The following is a 12,974-nucleotide window of genomic DNA, read 5'->3' as shown; positions in this document are numbered from 1 at the left end:
AAGGAACAAGTCACTCAATTTTCTTACTACGTTGAGAGCCAAACTTCCTAATCGGAGGCTCTTGGTGGGGTGGCTCAAGCAACCCCTCTTCGGTCTGGGCAATTGGGAAGTAACACCTATTCATTCAGTGCAGGATTAACGGTTGGTCTCGAGTTTCCAACCCTCAACTCTAAACATCATCCTGTCACATCGTTTGCTTGTAGTTCCGTAAACTAAGTGTAGATTCCAAGCCCAGTGTGCAGAAAAATAAAGCACAAACATGTACCACTGACACCAAAGGGTCTGTGCAGCGTACCAGCGTTTTGTCTGTGCTCTATGTCGAAAAGTTGTACATACTTCTCTCACTCATACCCTTTCAACTCCAAAAATCGGTGTGCCTTATCTCTGAACCATGCGCCAAACCCCAGTGAGGTAATGAATCTGAACACGGGTCAAGGAAGCCCAGTATATTCAAGGTTTACCCTCCGAGTGTCAAATGGAAGAAAAGCGGTGTCCTTGTAGTCTCAATAGTGTGGGTATTTTGTTGACTACAATAAGCGAAGACACTGCTTGACTAGAATCCTGCGAACAGCAGACTGTGCAGTCATGTTAGTAGGGTCTGTCAGAATCTGCAATCAAACCCAAACCGGAAATTGTTTCGTTTTTCCTGCATGCACCTCATCAGGCTGCAGCAGTGACACCGTCAAAAACATTTTTAAGGAGAACTTCTGGGACTCGTACAGACTGCTAAGAGCACGGATGTTTCTGCTCTAGCTGGTTATTCGAATGCTCAGCCAGAAAAGACTGAGGACCATAAAAGCTGTCCAAAGCAGATCTGGTGTGGATGCCTCCAGAGTCGACAACGGCGATCGCCTCTTAAAACTATGCACTGATATCCGTTCATTTACCACACACCCGAGATAGCTCAATGCTTAACGGGTACGCTTGCTGCTCAGAAGGTCCGCGGTTCGAACCCAACCTCGGCATCTTGGCCTCTTTCATCTAGGCTTGGGCAATATGACAGTATCGCAGCCATCATGCGGAATGGCAGCCTGGCACCGAAAGGTAGTTACAGCTGAACGACTATTTTTATTGCCATCTATTGCAAGCACAGACTTACAGCATAGACACGAGCGTCAATTTACCAGGCACCTTACAACGAGCCGGCGACCGGATGGCGATTTTGTGTTTAGGGCTATTGCTTCTTTTGTAACACGTGTACAATCAGTCAATTCAATTTATTAGCTACAAACCGTGTACCATAGGCACATTGGTTCCAGCTGCTACAGTTTCGATCAACAGAAATTGGAAGAGTGTGGGAGATACGGACAAGTTTTGGAGGCGATGATATGTTCACTTAGTTCAGGAATTAGATACCTACGTTTTGATGCGATTGGACCATTTCTGTCAGTGTCATTGGCGAGTTGAGTTCAGGGGTCCCCAGCCAGGGAAACGGCATTCGTCGCCCCTACTAAGCTTACTGGTTGGTGTTTTCATACTTCATTGCCATGTTATACTGTCCACCTCTTGGTCGCTTCTACTCAGCCCTGGGCTGGGCGAAAAGAGATCTGCGGGTGGGAGACGGTCTTCTGGCATATGGAGTATATGCTCTGACCAGCGTAACCTATGAAGCGTGAGTAATTCATCTATCGCTGGAGAGTTCCTTGTTCCTAAGACCATCTGACGTACCTCAGAAGTGCTAATCTGATGTTCCCAACAGACATAAACGAATGCTTCGGAGACACCGATGGTCGATCATTGACATCTTTCGCACTTCCTCTGCGCGTAGAGGCCACGTCTCTGATAATAAAGCAGTTTGGATCGCACCGCCGCAGTATAAACTCCGCCCTTAACAGACAAACTGACGTCACGTCGGCGCCACAGATGTCAGAGATTGGCAAAAGCTGCCCTGGTCTTTCCGATTCGAGGAGTAATCTCATCTCCACCCAGGTAAACAAATTTATCTACCACGTCGATCACCTCGCCTGCAAGCATGAGATTTGGGTTTGTAGCAGCACTCTACACTTTGCAAGTGTGAAGCGCATGCCAAACCGTGCGGCAGGGTTGTTTAACTTGTTTACAATGAATTCCATTTGGGAAGGGTCTGAAGCAAGGAGAGCAATAATGTCTGCATACTCAATGTCTGTAAGCAAGTTTTCAGAGACAGGCAGATAAGTTTCAAGCTGCACACCAATAACAAAGCTGAAGGTGAGAAAGGGCAGTTTTGTCTTACACCATTGGACGTGATTAACTCGGGCGAAAGCTAACCGTATACTCGTACCGCCCACAGGAGTTCGCATACAGTGGATATATAATGGATATAAATTTCGAAGGGATATCTTTGATCGACAGATTGCCGAAGTTTTTGACTATCGACAGAATTAAAAGCAAATTTCGAATCAACGTGGGACCAACGTGAGACGTCTGAAGAAATGATACTGTTCAAGAATTAGTCTCAGGGTAAAGATATGGTCGATGCATCCTCGACCAGGGCGGAATCCAGCTTGATTCTCACGAATCTGTCTTCCTACAACCCTTCAACCCGCGCAAAATAAAGCCAAGGGGCACGTTAGATGCAACGTATACCAGGCTGATGCCGCACGACGTTCTTGTGTCCTTTTTGAACACTGAGATGACGGTCGAGAAGCTCCATTCGACTGGTATTGTTTTCGTTCCAAATCCTCTGCAGTATGGTTGTCAGACTGTTCACCAGGACCTTGCCACCTTCCTTGAAGTGCTTGAGATGCAGACAATACGGTCCAGGTACCTTATCGCATTTCAGCATTGATACTTCATGCTGGATTTTGGTTGCTGAATGTACCACCAAAACTGGTCACAGCACCAGAGACCCTAGAAGCAGTGGACAGATATACCCATCTAGGAAGCTGAAGCATATCTGATGGTAGCATTGCTGACAAACAGGGAGCTGCAATTACTCGAGCCCGTTATGCATTTCTTCAACTTGGACACCTCTGAGGTTGATGTGCCGTTAGCCTGACAGTGAAAGGTGGAGTCTACAACACGACAGTATTGCGCTTAAATTGTGAAGCCTGACCGCTGCGTATTGAGGACAAGAGGATATTGTTTGTCTTTGGCAATCAGTACTTTGAAAGCATTGCAAATATATCATGGAGATATCAAAGCAACATTGATGAGTGAGTGGTGGTTTTCGGCAACAAATCACCTGCGGGCCTAATTGATGAGTTGATTCAGCTAGACCTTCTACATTGGCTCGGCCACGCGCAACGTATGCAAGGTGGTCGATTGTCCCACCGTGCTGTTTGCAGGAAGATACAAGCAGGACAGCCCACGACCTGGATATGGAGCATGAAGAACATAACGAAGGACATAGGCCGCACTGGTGCATGTCGTCTGTGAGTATGGGGTATCAGAAATCGGAGATTGACATAGCGAATTCAAGCAACCAGTGGTATTGGTGTCTCTTATTTTGACAGGTAGCCCAGCTCATAGCTCTTTTCCCTGATTTTGTTTTCCTGTACGACCCCCATCCCATGCTATCTGCTGCTATAGGTTCCGATGATCCGTACATACTTACAGGGTTTAAGTTTATCAGAACATGCGTCAATGATAGGCATGGGCTTTTCCGGGATACCGTTAATCATCAACGACAGCAATATGCCAGTATTCAATGCCGATGCTTAAGCGCCATTTAACTGAGGGAAGGAAGCCTTAGTAAAGTGTGGGAAAGAAAGAGGATGATAGGGAGTTAGTGTGAGGACGGCCCTTCTCTTTCCGGGACACGGTTGTTTAGAATGATCGTGATTTGCGGTTAACTGAATCAAACGCAGCTAGAGCCAACAAAATAAACCGTGATGCGTTTCAGGAAACTGAACCGAGGTCCAAATGATAGTTGTGAGTGGATAATTGTGTACCAGCCTCTTCATGAACGAAAAACCCCATGTTGTTCTGTCCCTTTACACTATAGATGGCAACTTCATTGTAGGGAATTATGCTTAACGTATTTTGTCTTATTCGGTCGCCTCAAAGATCTTTAAGTAAAAAAGAAAAGGTAGGCAAGCAGGGAAGTGATGTCATAGTTCTGAGTCGCCCGCATCCCCGAAAGCGTGATTAGACAATCTAGATAGAAACTGGAAAAAAACGAAAGCTATTGACAACACATTGCAACGGATCCAGCCAAGCGATTGAGATATTTAAGGAGACCCCAGCCCAGAAGGCGGACCTCGCCAACAGCACCCGAACTTTTCGTGGTTGCCAAGTGCTTACCATTCAAGTTAGATGCTCGTCTCCATAGTTTCTATTATAGAAAAAATCGTTCAGCTGTAAAACCCTTCAAGTGCCTAGCTGCCATGCCACCCTTAGGAAGCACGAGGGACGGGATACTGTCAGGTTGCCCAAGCCTAGACAGGGGAAGTCGAGAAACAGAGATCGGGTTCGAAGCACGAACCCTCCAACCAGTAAATTCGCGCTCTAACCACTTGAGCCATCTCGCCCCTGCTATTATAGAGGGCAGCACTATCAATAGGGTCAATGGACAAAGACCGTTTCATCACCTGTTCAGAGATTGGTAGTAATACTCAGGTGATAAATCTCTCGGAACTAATCCAGCTTTTCTCGACTGGATGGATAACTAGTGAGGAGGTTCGAGAAGCGCTGTACAGCTCTCAGCTCGGATGCTGTCTTTTACAGGAGCTTAGAGGCTCTTCCGGTGTTCGACGACTGAAGTGATTTCTGGTTCACTTGACCCGTAACAACCGCGGTCATGTGACGTCGGGGTCAGACTAGTTTCGAGGTAAGAGTGCTTTAGCAGTCGCTTAAAAAATTTCCTTTTAATCACTTCGACTCCTCGTCAGCTGTTGCAAAACTTACATTTTGCACCACTCAGCAAACACTGTTGAGGTCAGAAGTTTCCACACGGCGGATTCAATAACTTACGTGATGCCTAACCAGCGCGAGAGGCAGCCCGCCATGGCGGACAGTGTGGTCTTTCGTCGGAGCGTTCGAGAACCAACAGGTTTGCTCAGAGGGGTTTCCATTGTCATTTCGGTAGCGAAAATTTCCTCAGATATTCGACAACTATAAGTCGCACGACTACACTCAGATATCCAGCTTTTGCGCTGCCGTTGCACATAGCTGAAATCCCCCAAAGGGGTTTTTTGGTCTACAAAGAGACCCACTGAGGGTGTATCGGAAGCAACTATTTATCTGAGTGAGTACAGTTTGAAGGTATATATCAAGATACACATTTGTTTTCCGGGCGACGATGGTGCAGTGCTGATGCGCTTTAGGGAGCACTCCTTTCATCCCACAGTGAGGCACAATTTGAGTTTAGCTCCCACATGCATGTAAACTGCATCTCCCACACTTCCAGAATTGACACCTCTTCGAATTTAGATTCGTGAGTCCCATCACCCCAAAAGATAATCTGGAGGCTGCGTGTCCGTCGAGTGTCACGTACATAACGTACACGAAAAGGGTTATTGATAACAACGAGCAAGAGTGATGCGCGAATCGCCTAGGAGTCTACATTCTTTCAGTGTTGACTCACTCCGAAAGGTTTAGGCATAGGGCACACGTTGTCATCTTGTCCACCAACATTATCACCAAGATTGACAGCAACACCAGATGAGAACATTGGTGTTTCACTACCGCACACAGTGGAAAGAAAAAAAGAGGGGTAGAGATTGTGACAGAGGGAAAGTGTCATCTTGTCACCAACATTATCACCAAGATTGACAGCAACACCAGATGAGAACATTGGTGTTTCACTACCGCACACAGTGGAAAGAAAAAAAGAGGGGTAGAGATTGTGACAGAGGGAAAGTCTATAGCGAACATCTGAGGTGCCTACATCACCAAAACTTAGTCGATAATGATAGGAACTAGCAGCTCGAATTTCTCTGGCATTGGTTAGTCATCACATTTGTTCACTGTCTCTAACCAAGTAAAAGAATGGTCATGTGGACTCCACCCTGGATGCTGTACCGCATCAGAAGGTTTCTTAACATTACTACCAGCAGGAACGCTTTTGAAAATCTCCGCACCCTCTGTCTACGAGTAGGTGAATACGAACGGTGAATGTTATTCACGAACTTCTGGGTATACTCTGTTGAACGGGCGTGCTGAAAACAACGAACCCGTCGACGGAGTTGGAGGGACACCAAGACCATGGGGGCACGGCAACTACCACTCACTGGACATTGAAGCATGATTGGCTCCTGCGTCCAAATTTTCGATGGATCCGAGCGCGCCTACATGCTGACCCGAAAGTGGCCTACTCTTCTGATCAATCACTTTCGCGTTTAGCTTATTGGCCACTTCAGCACCCAATTGAGAATGAGAAGGAGGTTTCGGCGCACGTTTCCGCTAACATCAGGCGAGGTGTTCGGTTCACGCGCCACTAAAAAGCGCATTGAGAAGCAGCAATGAACGCCGCTCGCTAGAAGCAAACCGAAATCAATTTAGCCGAAATCATGCGGTCTCCGATTTTGTGACTTACACGAGGAGTTTGTTTGATCCGGTCTCACGTCTCAGTGTTGCGAAAACTGTTAATGCCACTGTAGTGGTCTGGCTACCCAATAAGTTAGTTTACCAGGAGTGTGTGGCAAAGAAATAAAAATAATTATGCTAGGTTGGGTGTAACAAAATAAAGAGATCAGATGGAACAGACTCACTAACAATTGTTCTCTTTAAAATAGTTCGTCGTTGGCCCAGGTCAGCGAATAAACAATAATCCAATTATGTTGGTCCAGAGGTCTTCTGAACAGTTCCCACATACAATAGATTCCGAAGATGTCTGAAATGTTTTGGTACTAGAATCAGTATATGAGCCTCGAGAATGACCGCTGCAAGCGTGAGCGATGTCTGAAATGGTACTAGAATAAGTATATCAGCCTCGAGAATGACCGCTGCAAGCGTGAGCGAACTCAGAAGAGAGAGTCGAAGCACGTGACGTGAGTAGTGTCTGTAATCCGTTGTCACATTTACCATTCTTCCTGAACTTGAACCACACTTCGTAACTGTCGTTCACATTGTATCATGACGTTTGTTTTAATGTTACGAATACACAATTTTCCGGCGCGACCTGCTGACTTCTTGCTGGACGACTGTATTTACGCCCGTTGAACTGTTTGTTGGCTGTTGAACCAGTGGGACCAAATCTCTGTGTTTGTGTCAACTGTTAAACGTCACAATAAATCCCTGTGACATTTTTTTAGCCGTGAATAATTTTCCTACCGTGGAATATATCACTCACACGGAACCATCTGCAGGAAATCTCGACGAGTGAATATTTTCCTTTCACACCCAGTTACTGCATTTGGATCGGTGTAGTGGACTACTGGACCTACGCATTCGTGAGTCCCCATTTGACTACTCATTCCTTTCCTATTGTGATTTTTGTGATTTTGCATTGGTTACTTTTGCTTGTTAATTTATCCGAACACGCTGATTAGGTCCTAGTCCGCTACATAATTGGTGAGCCCGAATCATTCCTTAGTTTTTCTTTTCTCTACAGTACTCCCGTGCTTTATTGTATTTATTTTCCACGTCAGCATGGCTTCTGAACAGACACAGACACCCTCAGAAGTATGATAGTACCTGCCAGACCAAGTTGAAAAGAGGCTTTAAAAATATGAAATTTGCAAACAGTTGATATTTCCGCAGCATCCACGGGCCGGCAAAATCAGCAGAGCCGACATGAAACATGTCCTAATATACATTAGGCTGAGTTCGTCCAGATTAAGCGTGAAAACTGAACATAATAACTGGGTTAAGAACAGCATGTTTCGAAGAAGTCAAAACTCAACTGTTCACGCCGTAGCCATTGATACAAAGGGTAGCAGGTATTGACCGGTTTTTTTTCGGAGTGCCTGCGCTACTGATGAAAAATCAACTCGCTCTGAGAATAACGATGAAGATTTGGGTTGTTCCCAACCCTTAATTTTTGCAGGAGGGACTTAAGGTACGTCAGATCCTGGCCTGGCAACGCGCTCAATAGAGTATGCTGGGGAGTGTATTGGCTTAAACGAGCCCGTATGGATATGAGGGGAAATTTTGAGCTGCACACGAGGGACATCGTGGAAGTTTACGATAGTTCAAACTGGGATCCCTTTACTGGGTTGAGATCCGCCCTGCCTATTAGCATGTGTTCACCTGGTCAGTAGCCCAATTGCGGTGCATCCGCTTTGTATACTTGATACCGATTATTAGTAGCCCGCCTCCAAAAAACAAGGCAAGCGTTTTATTAGAAATCCCGATGTTTAACTCTTTCTTCGTGAAAACCTCGGTAAGTTTGCGCGTGCGGACAAAATCACACGGTGTTGAAGTCAGCCCAAGTGCAACAACAGTTACACAAACGGAGTATCATCACGGAATATTTTGGTCTGTACTGCGCATCCGAAAGCACAAAGTCAGGCCTAAGGACGTGGTTCCAAACTTTCCGCTCGCAATTCATGGAAGAACGCTGGAGTTCACGATAGCTTCCATCCAACACAATAATGATACCAGCTGCGGTCAACGTTTAAACATTGGTCGTTGCATGAATTATGGTCACATTTGGGTCACTTGTTGAGTAAGAATTGCGTGTCGTTGTGAACCAAACATCAGAAACTGCTACACTTTCGTATTTTCGGCAGGCGTGAACTCGGAAGAGAGTTAAAGGGCCATCCTGTCTTTGACCATCAATGTCTAATAAATCTTTCTGGAATTACTGTCGCCGACTATACCCTAATTATGAAAGTAGATGTTTTTCTCTATTGGATGCTTTATTCGTGAGTGAAAATCCAGCATCATCAAAAACAGTCTTTGGGTTTTGTGCTGTGCATATACGCTGTCTACCTTGACTGATGTTCTTTAAGCCTCCCTCAGAACGGTACAACTCTCGAGGTAGAAGGCGTTTGCTACGCCAAAATTGTAGGAAAGATATTGCAAAGAGTTTGAATATCACCGGTCTATTCCGCTTCAAGCATCTTCTCGAACTTCCCACGCTACAGGACAAGACCACTGCAGGTAGCAGCGTTCGACTACTGTAGGTGGAGTTCCAGCTGTCGTTGATTTTCCAGTGTAAGTTTAGACACATTTCAAGTACTTTAGTATTCGAGCGCTATGACATTCCTTTTTCTGCTGTTCTATCATTTCACAGGATTTGAATTATAACGCAGTAAGACTTACGGCTTTACAACAGTGAAGCATCAGTGTCATGACAAATGTCGCCACCCTGACCGACGTAGGCGAGTATCACCCAAGGGTTTTCAACTAATACTTCCTAGATGACTCACGGAAGTTCAAAATCACCAGAATAACTCTTCTAAGCCTTGAAGCAAATAGTGTGTCAACTGGTTTTATTGTGTACTCCTTGGAAGTGAACATTTTCCGAAGGCACTAAAGGGACCTATTCCATTTTATTGTTTTACATTAGCTGTACTGGACTCGGCAATGCTCTAGACGGTGGTATAAAGGGGATAGTTGCTTGAGTATACCTGTTTCCATTAAAATGAGGCAAGAGCAAGGCAAGGCAAGTGAGGGGATTTCGATCGACATTTGTAACCTACTTTGCGTCCTCGGACGGTAGGTCTAAGTGGCCTAATCCGAAAATGGGATATCGAATACACTATCAAGTATTTCAGCGTTATGCTTGCAATAAATCAGAAGTCCATTTTTATGCATAATGCCTTTTGATTTAGGTGAGAGGGCGTAGTCCTTGTCGACCCATTGGTCACGGAAGAACTTGAAAGGCCGAACAAAACCCATCCCAACGTAAGCGTACATATCCATGCTTATTTCTCAACAACTAATGTAATTTCCAAAGCAGCGGGAGCAAGAATGAAAAGACATCAAGTTTTGATTGCACTACGCTGTATACGCGGAATCTCATAGCGGGTTCAAGGTGGATCCATGTTGCGCAGACGTCTATGTTCACTCAGTTAGCCTCTCCATATGCCCGCAAATCATGGGTGAGATTGGTTTTGTCGAATCACGCACCACGCAAAAATTTCGAATCACAGGCTGGTTACAATAAGATTGATGACTTCGCAGATGCCGACCAAACTTTTGCAAGGCAATTTTGAAACAGATGGGAATGGATGGACTCTCATCTGATCAAAATCAACATTCACCTAATCTACTGGTACTAAGTGGAGCCGCTCAGATATCTTATTACGTACATTTTCTCTCAGACTTGGAGAACTCCTCATTAAAGGCCAAAAATTTCAGAGCGCCCATCAAAGATCAGTCCTTGATAAAGCAAAAATCGCAACTCTAGCGCAGGAACCAGCCTGCTCAATTACTCAGAGATTAAGAACAGGGGACATATGCGGATTCACGACGGTTCCACGTGTCGCACTAAATGCGGAAGACATGTCACTGCACTTGATGAAACCAAAGGCAGCTTCAAAACAAACCGATTTTCCAAAAATTCTGTTCAGATACGCCGAGTTATGTGCAAGGCACCAAGAGGCGAATCGTCTAAAGATAGGTTTTTTAAAATGAGGTACATGAATATGTAGTGTCTGTAATCCGTTGTCACATTTACCATTCTTCCTGAACTTGAACCACACTTCGTAACTGTCGTTCACATTGTATCATGACGTTTGTTTTAATGTTACGAATACACAATTTTCCGGCGCGACCTGCTGACTTCTTGCTGGACGACTGTATTTACGCCCGTTGAACTGTTTGTTGGCTGTTGAACCAGTGGGACCAAATCTCTGTGTTTGTGTCAACTGTTAAACGTCACAATAAATCCCTGTGACATTTTTTTAGCCGTGAATAATTTTCCTACCGTGGAATATATCACTCACACGGAACCATCTGCAGGAAATCTCGACGAGTGAATATTTTCCTTTCACACCCAGTTACTGCATTTGGATCGGTGTAGTGGACTACTGGACCTACGCATTCGTGAGTCCCCATTTGACTACTCATTCCTTTCCTATTGTGATTTTTGTGATTTTGCATTGGTTAATTTTGCTTGTTAATTTATCCGAACACGCTGATTAGGTCCTAGTCCGCTACACCACGCTTGTATTATGTGAAATTGCACAAGTACCCGTTCTTGTAGTTTTTCGTATTTAAACAGAAAACGATTATGCAATTGGTGCGAAACGTAGTGCTATAAATTAAGTAAAATAAAGGTACAAAACGCCACACCACCGACCACCGCCAATTCGTATGTGACCACCGATTTATGAGGCTGCACCTTGGACGTACAATGTTTTTCGCAAAACATTTGCAAATGGAATAAAACTTTTCATACTAAGATGTTGCGTTTTGCTGCATATGTGCTCAGAGCAATAATTTACCTAATCCGCCGTTATTTTTTGCGGTCCGTCTTAATTAATCTTCTTTCTAAATTTTTGAGCTTTGAACTTTGAAAATGCTGCGTAATGTCTTCAGAGGTGGGTTTGAGTACGTTGGTTGAGAAATCGGGGGCTGTACCCTTTTCATTCTGCAATGTGTTTGAGAAAGCACTAAAATAAATAAATGACGTGTAGCTGGTGGTATTTGTGCCTCCACTCAGTAATCGAAGAATCAATGCTGTTTTGCTTCACGAATGAGTGTACTTCAGATGCAGCAGACGGCCTTCCTAAACAAACGAAAAGTCGAGGAATCCGAAGAAGCTAGTAAACTGAGTGTGTTTCCTAATAAATACAGCACGCGGAGCACCGGCTGTCCAGTGTGGTTTTGTTTGAGACGCCACGGGGAACATCTCGCAGATAGCTCTTATTGTCTTGGACGCAACCATAAGTTTTCTAAGTTGTACGGTTGGCTTCCGGCATATCGATGGCTAACTGAAGAGACCATGCCAGAATTTGGAACACTGTCGTGTGAAGTGCGGAATTTTGTACCCGAGGAATTCGGCAAGATCCTTGCCACTCGAGATATCTACAACTACCGCCGGAAGTGTCCATCAGCTCTTTTGAGTAGGTCCCGGATAGTTAGGTCTTATTGTGACAGATGATATGCCTTTAGTCCTGGTGAAAATTCAGGAGACCAAGCGCGCACTTGCGCTGCCGTTAGGGGACACCTTTGCTTTTCCAGATGGCGGCAGATAGCGTTGCTTCGACGCCTTTCATATGTAGTAAATATAGACGGAATGCACGTGACAAACCATTTTGGGTACGCTTTTTAAAGCATCTAATATTTGACCTGCAGATACAAGAGTTATACCTTCTTGATAACGGAGGGCATGGTACCGGGCATCCAGTAGTGTATGCCTTTGTGAAGAGTGAGCAATTGCTCCTATAATCAAACAGTTTGACTTAGTTATCGAAATGCTGGGGGTAGCAATATCAAGTTAGGACTTTCTTCATGAACAAGTTGATCGCGCAATTGCGGGCTGCAAGAGTCGTGTTCGGCTGCGAAGTAATGTGTTCTACTTTCATATTTAACAAGCTATCAGAAAGCACATATATCTCATAAAACAGCCATGTGTTTTTGGCCACAGACGCATTCTGCGAATAGCCGGCATACGTTCCACCGCATGTCTTGATTTGACAATGCAGTTCAGTAGGTTTTTTGTTTGTCATAACACGAGCCCACAGATTCCGGCGAAATCTGAAAGCTGCGCCTTTCGGACCAGCACTTTGTCTCTTATCTTACGACCTAGATGTTGCATATCGCCCGAAAATGGACACAATGCGGGTGACGCACCCGAAAAACGTCTTATGCTGTTGGCCTGGACTGAGGTACAGAATCCCAACACAGAGTGTCCTGGAAGTCTTTGTGTGTCCATACTCTCGGGTCCAAGTAAGAACTATTCCACAGCTGTAAAGGCCTGACTACTAAGACTACTAAGACTGCAGAGAACCAGCTAGAGTAAAGGCACGAAGATGGTTTAATGTGACCCATTAGCACCAAACAGTTTGTATGTTAATGAGACCTCGTCATTTTCGTGTAAGTCTCGTATTTCTTGAGGCTGGCAGTCAGTAGACACGCGAAATAGCCGCTGAAGATGGCGCCGCTTAAATGAGTTTCGACGACACTGCAGCCACTGAAGTGCTCCCATTGGTGTAAGT

The sequence above is a fragment of the Opisthorchis viverrini genome (assembly GCF_000715545.1).
Source record: "Opisthorchis viverrini unplaced genomic scaffold opera_v5_25, whole genome shotgun sequence".
Taxonomy (NCBI): Eukaryota; Metazoa; Platyhelminthes; class Trematoda; order Opisthorchiida; family Opisthorchiidae; genus Opisthorchis; species Opisthorchis viverrini.
The sequence above is the reverse complement of the archived record's forward strand: the minus strand, read 5'-3'. Positions refer to the sequence as shown.